The sequence below is a fragment of the Heptranchias perlo genome, chromosome X (genome assembly GCF_035084215.1).
Source record: "Heptranchias perlo isolate sHepPer1 chromosome X, sHepPer1.hap1, whole genome shotgun sequence".
NCBI classification, from domain to species: domain Eukaryota; kingdom Metazoa; phylum Chordata; class Chondrichthyes; order Hexanchiformes; family Hexanchidae; genus Heptranchias; species Heptranchias perlo.
In genome coordinates, this window is record NC_090370.1 from 23,395,679 (window position 1) to 23,409,308 (window position 13,630).

The following is a 13,630-nucleotide window of genomic DNA, read 5'->3' on the forward strand; positions in this document are numbered from 1 at the left end:
TATTTCCGCTGGTTGGGGATTCTCGGATTCGGGGGCACATTCTAAAAAATAGAGCCAGACCTTTGAGGAATGAGATTAGAAATCATTTCTGCACACAAAGGGTGGTAGAAGTTTGGAACTCTCTTCTGCAATAGTCAATTGATGCTCGCTCAATTGCTAAATTTAAATCTGAGAGAGAGAGCTTTTTGGCAAACATAGGTATTAAGGCATATGTGCCAAACGCAGGTGTATGGAGTTAGATCACATATCAGCCATGATCTTATCAAATGGCGGAGCAGGCACAAGAGGCTGAATGGCCCACTCCTGTTCCGAGATTCCTGTGTTCCTAATTTATTCGAGCAAAGAAATCAGATCAGCCCAACTAAACTCACTGTTAACCATCCAATTAACAAGCTGCAGATAACTGCACCAATCCAAACATTTCCAGGTAACTATGGAAGAGACTCACTTTGAAGCAGTTTCGACACAAAGCAATCTCTGCACAGACAAGGGACGGGTTGTGCAAACGGGCAATCAGTGGTCTTTCCAACTGATATTCTGCTGTCCAAATGTTTCTGGTAAAAATAGTGATCAGAGAAGAACAAAGCCCTTTTCCGAGAATGCTCAACAATGGTCAACATATTGACAAAACATCGCAGGGATCGACTCTCCCACAGTTATTATTCCGCTGGAAAGGCAGAACTTGCCAGCTGTTCAAAAATTGATAGCCTGAGCAGGAACTTGCACCCTGGACCCTCAGATCACTACTTTGCTAAAAAGTCTGATGTTCTACAGACTGAGCTTTCCAGGCCACCCGATGTTTATTCTTCCACCATGCAGATTCATGGTTGGTCTCTGAATTTTCCCTTGAGGACGTCGATATGGGGTCCATTTTGCAAAATTCTCAGTAACGTTTTGAGGAGAATCCTTGTTTGTGTTGAACCTGATGTGAGAAACATGGAGAGGAAACTCGTGAGTTTACAATTCTCCATGTTTCTGCCAAATGTCCTGTCATTCGTTCGCACTAATTAAAAAAACACTTTGCCCAATGCCTCAAAAGCTGAACTTGTCCCACACGGGAGCAGGAAAAGTTCTCCCGACCTGTCAAAGGATCAACAACTGAAAGCGGAATAATTCCATCCGTTACTCAGTGACACCGGGCAACACATTAACCTTCCGAATTTTCCTACACGACATTTCAAACAGAAGAATGTCTGTTTCACGAAAAGAAGAATTGTGTGTTCGGTTCATTAAATTTATAGATCTCGTGCCGTCTCCTTTGCCTTTTCATTTTGACGCCAATCGCCCCTCTCCCGCCTATTAACAATTGAACTCACATCTGCAATTGTAATACGGCCGGCCAGAGAACCCTCAGTGCCCACAGGAGAACACGAAGAAGGAGATGCTCCATGGAACACACCAGCTGAATCTTGAACTCGGGTGGAAATGTTCAGAAGCAAAAAGTAAAACTGCTCCAGGTGAAGCTCGAATTCACAACCTCGGCATTGCTCGAGCCGGATACTGTTATATAAGTACCGCGCGCTGACCGATTGCGCTACTGGAGCCCCACGTCGGTAAGTCGCGCAGCAAACAGCCTCATTTGCGGCCGTTGAGACTCTCTGTTCTTCCAGTCTGTTTCCAATTGAACACATGCAGCAAACTGCCGTTCGGCCATTGGTGTTTCATTGGTCGAATTCTCGCCTGCCTCACAGGAAGCTGGGGTTCGATTACCGCCCAATGCAGGAGCATTTTCATTCGGTATTCATGAAATCGAGTGAATTGGGATAAATTCATATTCAGCTTCAATCTGCACAACATCTTGAGACTTCTTTTTTCTCCACGTGTGTTGCGTTGACGAAACCTCGTTATTCTGTCCTCGAGAGCTGAAACAGGCTCTGGAATTAACGGTCTTGCCTTCAGCTGCCTTGGCTAAATTCTACGGAATACCCGACTTAAACCCCTCCGCCTCTCTCTCCTCCTTTATGACGCTCATTACAACCGACCTTTTTCACTAAGTTTTAGTTCACCTGTTCGAATATCTCCTTTTGTGGATCTGTGTCAAATGTTATCTGATTCCGCTCCTGTGAAGCGTCTTGGGACAATTTATTGTGTTAAAGGCCCGATATAAATGTGAGTTGTTATTAATTGTAAGGTCTCCCACCATTTAAAGAAGTAAGGATATGACAGTAAGCTTGGTAACTCCGAAGCGTCTATTGCTGCACCCGATTCACCGTTTCCATCAGCAGCCCAGATGCAAGCTCTCGAGAGGATGTTTATGGTGAGACTGAGGGTAAATCACAGGGTGAAGCACCGAGCACCAGTGAGCAGGAGGAGCTGGAAATAATTATGATAATTACTATTACACAAACTTTGAACAGCCTATAGGTTAAAGAATGACCCAATATAAAACCAATCGCCAGTTCCAGAGTCGATGTACTCGGGTCGTGATTTGCACACTGTTCTGACTCACTTGGTACCAGACGCGCTGCCGTCAACAGTAAAGAGTTGGAGCCGGATCCAGAAGAGTGAAATCAGGACCGACCTCTGCGGAGTACCCAGAGTTCGGGAGGCCGAGTAAGAGCAGCAGCCAGAGAGGTTTCTAAACCAGCCGCTGATGCCTGAGTGAAGCGAGTCCCATTCCGAGCCGTTTCTGCCAGCCGCCTGCCGGGCCTCGTCGCACGGAAGGGGATCGATACAGGACTGACTCCCACACACAGGTTTCAGTCAGGAAGGCTGTCTCCAGTATTGGCTCAGTTCGTCGAGCGATCTAAAACGCGGTGTTTACTTCACGATTTCTTCTGTAGATGTGGGTTTAAATTGCACTTAGAACATTGTCATTTTTATTCACTGACGGAGTTATTTCTGTGCATTCGGCTGGAGGTCCTATTTCCTGCCCAGTGAGATTTGCCCCTTCAAGAAAATCAACCCGTCCTCCATCCACGGCAGGTTTTGACGTCCATCGGTTTATGATAAAACCGAGCTTCAAACTAAAACATACAATACATACACACACAGCGAGTCATCCAATTTTAACGGAGAGAAGAGACAAGTTTAATTTAGGCCCTGTTGATTTAAACATTAAATAAACAAACGGTTTGTAAACAGCAAAGGAAGTGACAGAACTTTGAAAAGTGACCTTGCTAACTTACCCTCCTACCAACAAAATCTGCTCAATAACTACTCTTCGCCCATTTTTTCACGAACCTCTCCTTCCTTTCGTCAGTCTGAGGCTGTGATGGAGTCGGGGAACAAAAAGGTCCCTTCCGCCATTTGGTCCTTTGTTCCCCGCACAAGCACAGGCTTTCCAACAAACCCGGATGTACCAATGCGCCCCTCCCTCCAGCAGGCTGTGATCAACAAAGAAAAATTGTTGAAAGTCTGTGTGAAAGTCCATTTTCTAATGTATGTGAGAATGTGCTCTATTAATGTATCCACGGAAATCTTCAGCTCATTTCTCAACATCTCCCGCTATCTCGCAAAGAATCACAAGCTGACGGATTTATTCAGACTCAGCCCGTGGATGGAGATTTAAATGGGAGAGTCTCAAATGACAGACGAGCATTTGGTTCAAATGCCAGACGAGCCCCCTCTGTGTCACAATTTTGGATAAAAATCACCAATTGGTTTCTCACATCGTGTCAGCGTTCCCGATGGCAGAATTGACTTCTATTCAGAGCATGTTTGAGAACCAAAGGACAGAATGCAAAGTGTTCATCGACGCAACATCCGGGCAGCACAGACAACGTCTCAAAATGGTGTGTGGATTGAATCTGAGTTTGAATTGATCCCAATTCAGGCAATCTCATGGGTGCTTAATGCAAAAAGTTTCCGCAATGGCTGGGAAACGAAACCTACTGAATTGCAAAGAAAGCGAGATTTCTCCCACTTAACCCTCAATGTTTAAACGGCAGCAGGTGACATATATCGCTTTGGAAACCTGTCTGAAAGAATTTGCAGTCTGCCAGATCGCCTGTGATAACCGTATGCATTCTGATGCACAACCGTGTAGAAATGGCTGAATGGTTAAGGCTTTAGACTTATAATTTAATCGACTTTTCCAAGGCATGTTCAGTGTTTGGGTTCAAGCGAAATAATCGTCTTTCCAACTCTCGGAAAGATTCTCCGCAACGCGGGCACTTTCAGTTGGGAATCCAACGATCTCTTGCAAGATTTCAAAATACATGAAGGAATTGTTCCCAGCTCCATCTTAAATTTTGCTGATTCGCAAAAGTTGACAATTACACTCTTTTTTCCTGTACTTTAATCTCTCTATCTCTCCCTGTCTCAGTCTCTTGACTCTTTGTATTTTCCCCTGATGGACCTCTCAGGCTTCCTTGAACGACCAAGGCTGATCGAACCTGCAAAACCAACAGAGAAGGGTAAAGAAAGAAAGACTTAGACGGTAGGAAAAGCAAAAGTGCATCCCAGCTGAATTCGGAGCGGATGTCTCCACATTTATCTCTCTTCCCCCTCACAGTGAAAAAGTAGCAATTTTATTATATTTATGGTTCAGTGTATAACCTGCGGATGCCGAGACAGATGACAATGTCGCTTTAGAGCAGTAAATTCTGCAAAGTTTTACTTGATAATACAAGTCGTTCATTCAAATCGAATGTGGTAAAGAGAGCCTAATATTGGTGACTTGAAATAGTTGGTGCTCAACTTGACATTGCTGAACATCGGAATAGAAAACGAGATTGGATGAACAGAAGAGATTGAAAGGCTGGCTGTTCGGCTGTGGGTGGCAGCGAATTGTACACTAGTTGCACGGCCTTGTTCCTGGCGGCTGTTTGGTCTTGGGGTATAATTATCGCTTACGGAGGTTTCACTGATTGTTTGTGCGAGAGGTCTCCGGGTTTAAATCCCAATCCAGTACGGCTGTGTCGCAACTTACGGTGAAAATTCACTCATTTGCTTCTCACATTTTTTCAGCGATACAGAAGGCAGGATTAACTGAATTCCAAAGCAAGTTTCAGCTCCAGAGGACAAAATACTGAGGTTTCCTCAACACAACACACGTGGAGAAAAGAATATGTCCCAAGATGGTGTGCAGATTGAAGCTGATTGTGAATTTATCCCAATTCATGCGATGTCATGAATGCAGAATGAAAATGCTCCTGCATTGGGCGGAAATCAAACCTCAGCTTCCTGTGTGACAGGCAAGAATTTGACCACGAAAACACCAATGGCCGAACGGCAGTTGGCTGCATGTTTCCACTTGGAAACCTGTCAGAAAGAATATACAATCTCACAGGACGAAAATGAGGGTGTTTGATGTGAAAAACAATCGCATGCAGCTCTCGTGGCGCAATTGATAAGCTGCGCGGGACTTATTTAACAGTATCAGGCCCGAGGTTGTGAGTTCAACTCTCACGTGGCGCAGTTTTACCTTTTGCTTCTGAACACTTCCACCCGAGTTCAAGACACAGCTGGTCTGTTCCATGAAGCATCTCCTTCTTCGTGTTCTCATGTGGGCACTTCTGTTCCTCTGGCCCGCCGTATTGCAATAGCAGGTGTGAGTTTATTTGTTAATAGGCGGGAGAGGTAGCGATTGGCGACAGCATGAAATGGCAAAGGAGGCGCCACCAGATCCTTAAATCTAAATAACCGAACACACAATTCTTCTTTTCGTGAAACAGACATTCTTCTGTTTGAAGTGCCGTTTCGGAAAATTCGGATGGTTAATGTGTTGCCCGGTGTCACTGAGTAACGGGTGGAATTATTCCGTTTTCAGTTGTTGATCCGCTGACAGATCGAGAGACCTTTTCCAGCTCCCGTGTGGGACAAGTTTAGATTTTGAGCAACTGGGTAAAGTGTTTTTTTTAATTGGTGCAAACGAATGACAAGACATTTGGCACAAACAGGAAGAATTGTAAACTCACGAGTTACCTCTCCATGTTTCTCACATCAGATTTAAAACAAACAAAGATTTTCCTTGAGACATTACTGAGAATTTTGTCAAACGGACCCTCACTCGAGTTCGACGCCCACAAGCGATAATTTAGAGACCGACCATGAAACTTTATGATGGAGTGTTACAAAACCGTGAACATGGATAGCTCAGTCCGTAAAGCATCAGCTCAGCAAAGTCGTGATCTGAGGGTCCAGAGTTCAAAATCCTTGTTTCAGGCTGTTAAATTAAAAACAGCTGGCAAGTTCTTGTCCTCCAGCGGAGGAACAACTGCGGGAGAGACGATGTGTGTCAATATGTTGACTTTAGGTGAGCATTCTCAGAAAAGGACTTTGTTCTTCTCTGATCAACATTTTTACCAGAAACATTCGGACTGTCGATGATCATTTCGAAAGACCACTGATTGCCCGTTCACACCACCCGTCCCGTGTTTGCACAGAGATTGCTTAGTGTTTAAACTGCTTCAAAGTGAGTCTCTTCCATCGTTATCTGGAAATATTTGGATTGGTGCATTTATCTGTAGCTTGTTAATTGGATGGTTAACACGGAGTTTAGTTGGGCTGATCTGATTTCTTTGCTCGAGTAAATTGGATACTTTTTAACCCCCACCCACTCCTTGCAGACACTTCCAGCATCATCCACGTGGGCGGTAGAATGCAGAGACATTCAGCGCTCCATATCAATCCGTGCCGCCTCTTACCGAAACTCGGGAACAATGTTCACCATTTCAGCCTCTCAGATGCCGATGTCGCCAATTTCATCTTGTGCAGCAAGAACCCCTGGTGATTTTACAGTCACTCAAGTTCGCTTCACTTTCCCCAAAGTTTACTCTGAGAGAAAAATGAAGGAAAAGTGAGTGTTTCGTCATTGTTGTCGAAGCAAAATCGCTGCTTTCATTCCTTCCACCGTTGATCTTCCTGCGGGTTATGAACCTTCTGCACTCCACTATTTTTATCACATGATCAGGAAGTGAAACAAGTTGAATTTGAAAGTGGGAGCAACAAACTGGATTAAGCGGATAGGCGGGGAGGGATATTGCAAAACAAACAGCCAAACAACCAGGAGCGTGTCAGCTGTTACATGAGAACATAATAAATAGGAGCCGGAGTAGGCCTGACGGCCCCTCGAGCCTGTTTCGCCATTCATGGCTGATCTTCGACCTCGACTCTATTTTCTCGCCCGATCCCCATATTCCGACACGGCACTTCAAACAGAAGAATGCCTGTTTCACGAAAAGAAGAATTGTGTGTTCGGTTTTTTAGATTTTCAGATCTCGTGGCGCCTCCTTTGCCATTTCATGCTGTCGCCAATCGCTCCTTCTCCCGCCTGTTAACAACGAAACTCACACCTGCTATTGCAATACGGCCGACCAGAGGAACCAAAGTGCCCACATGAGAACACGAAGAAGGAGATGTTTTTGGAACAGACCAGCTGGACCTTGAACTCCGGTGGAAATATTCAGATGCAAAATTTTCACCTGCTCCAGGTGAGGCTCGAACTCACAACCTCGGCATCGCTTGAGCTTGATACTGTTATATAAGTACCGCGCGCTAACCGATTGCGCCACTAGAGCTGGATGGTCACTTGTTTCTCATCAAACAACCTCAATTTCGGCCTGTAAGATTGTATGTTCTTTCAGACAGGTTTCCAAGTGGACACATGCAGCCAACTGCCGCTCGGGCATTGATGTTTTCGTGGTCGAATTCTTGCCTGCCACACAGAAAGCTGGGGTTTGATTACCGCCCAAGAGCATTTTCATTCTGCATTAGTGACAATGTGTGAAATGGGATAAATTCATATTCAGCTTCAATCTTCACAACATCATGAGGCATTTTCTTTTTTCCAGGTGTTTTGCACACACGTCACCTCGGATTCTGCAAGGAAAGAATGAGACGTTTGGAACATTCTTCTTCAGACGGTAATTGATGCTAACTCACTTATGATTGTTAAATCTGGTATTAATAGATTTCTGTGAACCAATGTTATTGCGGGATATGAGGCTAAGACGGATATATGGAGCTCGGTCACAGCTCCACCATGATTTCATTGAATGGTGCAACAGGCTCGACGGGCTAAATGCCGCTGCCACTTGCTGCCTCCTGATATGCGCCACTTTCACCTGCAAGAAAGCAGGACGTGTGTCTGTGTGATGGCTGATAGCTGCCAGTGTGTGTGACCTGTGAGTTGTTGGTGGGCGGCTTGCAACAGTGGTAACGTGTGAGGGTGAGAGGAAGTCTCTGGTTTGAAGAGTTGAATACTGATGGAAAGAGTTTGTTGGTATCTGAGTGATGGGGATGTCGTGCGTGGTGCAATTGGTAGGTGACTTCATTTGAGAGTTGACCTCACTCACCTTGACCACTAATGTCAAAGCATTGAACTTCCTCCTGCACTGCATCGAAGTCCATGCTACTGTGCGCCTGGCAATGACTTCGTCCCCCGCTGCCTCCCGCTACCTTTTGGATATATGTCTGGAGTGCCTCTTGCCCACCCCCACCCCCCAACCTCTGCAAATATAGGATGTCCCTCCTTCTGCCCACCTCTTGCAACCAGGTCTCTCAGCATCAGCAGAGGAGCTTGGTGCATGCACTCTCCAGGCTTGGTACCAACTGATATCGACAAATTGGTGAGGACTGGCGTGCAGATTGGAGGATGTGGGATTTAGTTGTGTACAACCTTTATTCAATGTTTTAACATAATACCCTTCGTCGTCCAGTCCTTCCCTGGAGCGGAGAAACTACACCATGTTCTCCGCAGCCTTCAACATGTCATCGATGACGACGAACACCTCGCTAAGGCCATCCCCACGCCTCCACTGCTCGCCTTTAAACAGCCACCCAACCTCAAACAGACCATCGTTCGCAGCAAGTTACCCAGTTTTCAGGAGAACAGCGTCCACGACACCACACAACCCTGCCACGGCAACCTCTGCAAGACATGCCAGATCATCGACACAGATACCACCATCACACGAGAGGACACCACCCACCAGGTGCATGGTTCATACTCCTGTGACTCGGCCAACGTTGTTTACCTCATACGTTGCAGGAAAGGATGCCCCGGAGCATGGTACATTGGCGAGACCATGCAGACGCTGCGACAACGGATGAACGGACACCGCGCAACAATCGACAAACAGGAGGGTTCCCTCCCAGTCGGGGAACACTTTAGCAGTCAAGGACATTCAGCCACCGATCTTCGGGTAAGCGTACTCCAAGGCGGCCTTCGAGACACACGACAACGCAAAATCGTCGAGCAGAAGTTGATTGCCAAGTTCCGCACCCATGAGGACGGCCTCAACCGGGATCTTGGGTTCCTGTCACGCTGCACGTAACCCCACCAGGAAAAAAAATATATGTTTTTCAAAATTCACTTTCTCTCTCTCTCTCTGCCATTTTGAGTTTCTTTCTGCCTGCCTGTGTAATAGACACAATGTATATCTAGTGTACTGGGACGTGCTGTTCTCCGTGACTGGCCTGTTTGAATAACAACGACACCTTTTGATTGGTGTGATGCTGTCCCAACATAGTATAAGATGTGCGATTTGAGAACCTTTTCATTCATTCATCTGACGAAGGAGATAATCTCCGAAAGCTTGTGATTTTAAAATAAATTTGTTGGACTATAACCTGGTGTTGTAAGATTCCTTACATTTAACATAACTCATCAGCGTGTGAACAGAAGGATGGAATCTGCATCTGTGTTTTACATGTGTGATGTCTCATCTCAGTTCAGACTCCGTGCAGAGAGGAGACTGTTATTTTCAGCAAATAACAGGTACCAGCGACCTTTGATAGATTTCGACGAAACATCCTCCCTTTAAGAGATTGAGCTCCCCTGGTGGTGGAAAGCGCATATTGCATTGATCCCACGTGCAAGGCCCGGAATGGAACGCTGAATGCAGGTGAGTCTTCGGGACAGTCGAATCTTGCGTCCTGCCTGCGCCTGGGTCATCGGGCGCGGGGAAACAGCGCATCACGCTACCTGCGCCGAAATAAGGCCTTTATCCAATTTCCCCCCAAAATTTCCTGCATACGCCAATCGACAGGATTCCAATATGGTACCTGGCACATGGGGCAACAGGAAAAAGGATTGCATTTAGATAGCGCCCTTCACCACCTCAGATGTCCCAAAGCGCTTTACAGACAATGAAGCACTTTTTGAAGTGTAGTCACTGCTCACATGCAGGAAACGAGGCACCCAATTTGCGCCCAGCAAGATCCCAAACACAGCGATGTGATAATGAGCAGATAATTTGTTGTAGTGATGTGGCTGAAGGGATAAACATTGAACAGTTCTCCGGGGAGAATTAATCACCTTTAAAGACGGAGACAAGGTCATTGTATCAGTTCGAGGTTTGACCTTTGTAATGTTTTTCTTTCCTTATTTTTATCTTCTTCAGATTCCAACTGATCAGAAAACTGACAACGGAACTCTCACAGAATTTTCGATAAATCTGTCACTCAAAATAAACAATGTTATAAATAAAGAAATAAACCGGATTGAGACGGTTCACTTCACTGAAAAGTCGAATTCCTATTAAACCGGCGCGGCGGAGTCACAACAGCTCATCGCTGATCTGCACCTCAACTCCATTTAGCGAAATAGAAACTGGAAAACTCATGTTTCGAGACGAATTTACTAATTTCCTGAAAATGAAAATCACGAAACCAGCAAAACATTCCCTGCCCTGATTAAACACACAGCAAGGGAATGTGTCGAATATAAAGCAAGAAACCCGCGATTGTATTTTTACACGGATAGAACACCGTGCTCAATATTAACACTAAAACTGAGCGCCAGGTCTGGATCTGACCCGTTTACCCCGTGGTGCGGGACCCCGTCCGCTCTTATATTTACCAAAAAAAGAAAATCAGAAAATAATAATCTCACCCAGCAGAATTGGGTATTGTTCGTATTTTACAGGACAGGATGAGGCCACTCGGCCCGTCGGGCTTGGATAGTAAATTCTGTTCACATTCTCCGCTCGGTGTTGTTCTCCGTGCACATTTTTAGTTTACCGATTTGTCTTTTATTTTATTTCCCCTCTCTCTATTTTGCAGACTGAGTGCGAAAGAGATTCGCTTTGGAGGCAAAACATTTTGATCAAAGATTTGTTTATTCTGATTGTAGGTTTCTTGGAGACCCAGTGGAAGTTCAGTTGTCGTATCCTGATAATTCGGAAACAGCAGAGCCAACTTGCTGCGAGAGAAAACAATAAATGGACAACAGAGAAAGAAGCAAGAAGTGTCTTCACCACACCTGCCCCGGTTTAAGATCTTTGGCTGAACTGCTATCACAGTGGCCGCGTGGCCTAATGGATAAGGCGTCTGACTTCGGTGTTAATCGTGATGTTATCAGAAAATTGCAGGTTCGAATCCTGCCGCGGTCGTTTTTACACTTGTTCCAATGTGCGCCGCAACTGTTTCGCACCGGACCGTTTCTTGCAGTCACTGACCTGATGGAACGGAAATCCGTGAAATCCGTAAATTCCTTTGCTTGCAGAAGTTGACTCGACATTTTCAATATTGTCGATCTGGGTGCACGGGCAGGACATAGTGTAAAAGTGACTTTATTTCTGCTGTTTGGATTCAGAAATGGTCGGCTGATCCATTGTGCTCTGTATGTATTGGCCCGAACCCCATCCGTGTCGTTATTGCATTGAACTTGTGTTGCGGCCCTCCGTAAGTTTTGTGCAATCAAAATGGGCTTGAATTCTATTATTATCAATCCGACACCGGAGCTTTAAGGCTGTGTCCCTAGATTGTTTATATTTTGTTTAAATATAGACGGATAATTGGAATTTTTCACCTGCTGTAATGGGATAAAGGTCGAGTAGAGAGGACGGATCGGAGAGAGATCTTTCTGTCCTTCCTTGCTGCCTCTGGGGTTTACAGCGAATGAAAGATTAACGGGAACAGCAAATGATAAGGGAGGTGGAACATAAAGGGTTAACATTAACCATCAGGAAGAAATCTAATTTCAAAACTTTTTAACAATCTTGAACCTGTCCAGTTATTAGATTGACACCAATTCTGTACATTTTTTCTGTTAAATTTAATTCCTCCACCCGCTCTTCATCAAGAAAAATTAAATCTGGAGGGAGCTCCCGTCCAGATTTGAGCCCAGGATCTGTCTCATTGTTAACAGTCTCCCGTTTTGAACTAGAATCCCACCCATGGCTCGGTTCCCAGTAACTGCTGCCGAGATTGAAGGACTTCGGTCCCTCCTGCATCTCCTGCATTTTACCATCATGGGAACATGGGAGAAAACCTGGGTTTAAATCCCGAACATTTAAATCCCCAACAATCTGCCTGTTGATCCCATTCCACGGTGCCTTCAGTTAACAATAAACGCGGGAGCGCAATTGGAATCCAGTCCGCAGTTTGTTTCCTTCTCCGTTCCTGTTCTCTCTCGGTTTCTCGAAAAGACGACGCACTGTTTGGATCAGGAATCGAGTTCTGATCAGCCCTGTGACAGACAGACAAGAATCCGTCACTGAAACCCCGAGAATGCTGTTCATTCTGTTCCAGGGACACTTCATAAGTCGGTCGAAACCTTCCAATTCCCATTCCCACAAAGGATGGAGCCAAGCGGAGGAGGGACGTGTTTCTCAATGATCGGACAGTTGGATGCCATCGAAGTGTGAGTGCCGATGGGTGACTGTGGAATTCCATGAGGGCTTTGGGTTTCAATCCCTTAAACTTGGACCCTTCAGTTCGCTCTTTGTGTTCGTGAGTCAGGAATGTTGGATAAGAGAGCGGGAGAATTCCCTGCGCTTGCTTTAACATCCACCGACAGGGCCTCATTTAACTGGACAGAGCGAAGGCTTTTGGTACCCGCAGTGGAACAAGGTCTAACTTTTGACAGACGAGAATTATTTCACGATCATTATAGTCCTGCAATTGCTGGGACCTCGAGCCACAATGATGCATTCACGGCGTGCGCCATTATCGATCGGTGAATGTTGAAGCAAGTGAGATACGGGTCGGGGGAGGATCACAGTGCTGCACAGAGGGTGGAGAATCGCAATGATACACAGGGGGCGGAGGGACACAAATCTCAGTGATGCACGGGGGCCGGAGGTATGATTCCCCCATTTAACACACTGGCCCGCTCTCACAGCCCTCCGTCCCCACCCATCGTTTACCCTGGCTCTATCAGACAATCCAGACTCGCCCCCCGCCCCTTATCTCTGACACAGTGGCTCCTCTCCCACAGACGGTTAATGCGCTCACCCCCAACCTCCCACACAGACGATCCAGACTCCACCCTCCCCTCTGCCAGAGATCGGCTGTCTTTCTCTACCCCTCCCCCACCTTCGGGCCGATGCCATGTTGGAGTCCAGAGTCTGAGTTGAGAAAGCGCAGGGCCTCTCCCTCCTCGGAGTATATGACTGTACTACCATCGCTGTCTTGTCTGTGGGACAGGGTCCACCCAGTGCGGGTGATGGAAGAGTCTGGGACATTAGCTGAAAGCTATGATTCTGTGAGTATGGTTGCGTTCGTTTGGTGGTTCATCAGGCGACGGGACAACTCTGCCACAAGTCCCCAAATGTTAGAGTGGAGGACTTTGGTGAAAAGCACTGTTGGAATTTGAACCCAACAACCCTTTGTTTGCAAGGCAGCGTCCTTCAACCACTGAGCCACGGCGCCCACATGATTTGAATTATTTCCTAACGTTATGGTATTGATACATTTTCCAAGCTAGTTTGTTGCGCCTTCTCCCTCAACATGTCTGCGC

The 13,630-nt window shown here is 46.0% G+C and overlaps 3 non-coding genes across 3 annotated transcripts; 1 reads left to right on the plus strand and 2 right to left on the minus strand.

Moving 5' to 3' along the window:
* Positions 1 to 1,449: 1,449 nt before the first annotated feature.
* trnai-uau (transfer RNA isoleucine (anticodon UAU)) lies at positions 1,450 to 1,544 on the minus strand. The gene is made up of 2 exons: positions 1,507 to 1,544; positions 1,450 to 1,485 (listed from the first exon to the last, which is right to left on the minus strand). It is a non-coding gene; the product is annotated as a tRNA-Ile (tRNA).
* Positions 1,545 to 7,368: 5,824 nt separating this feature from the next.
* trnai-uau (transfer RNA isoleucine (anticodon UAU)) lies at positions 7,369 to 7,463 on the minus strand. The gene is made up of 2 exons: positions 7,426 to 7,463; positions 7,369 to 7,404 (listed from the first exon to the last, which is right to left on the minus strand). It is a non-coding gene; the product is annotated as a tRNA-Ile (tRNA).
* A 3,727-nt stretch (positions 7,464 to 11,190) lies between these two features.
* Positions 11,191 to 11,279, plus strand: trnar-ucg (transfer RNA arginine (anticodon UCG)). The gene is given in 2 exon segments: positions 11,191 to 11,227; positions 11,244 to 11,279. It is a non-coding gene; the product is annotated as a tRNA-Arg (tRNA).
* Positions 11,280 to 13,630: the final 2,351 nt, after the last annotated feature.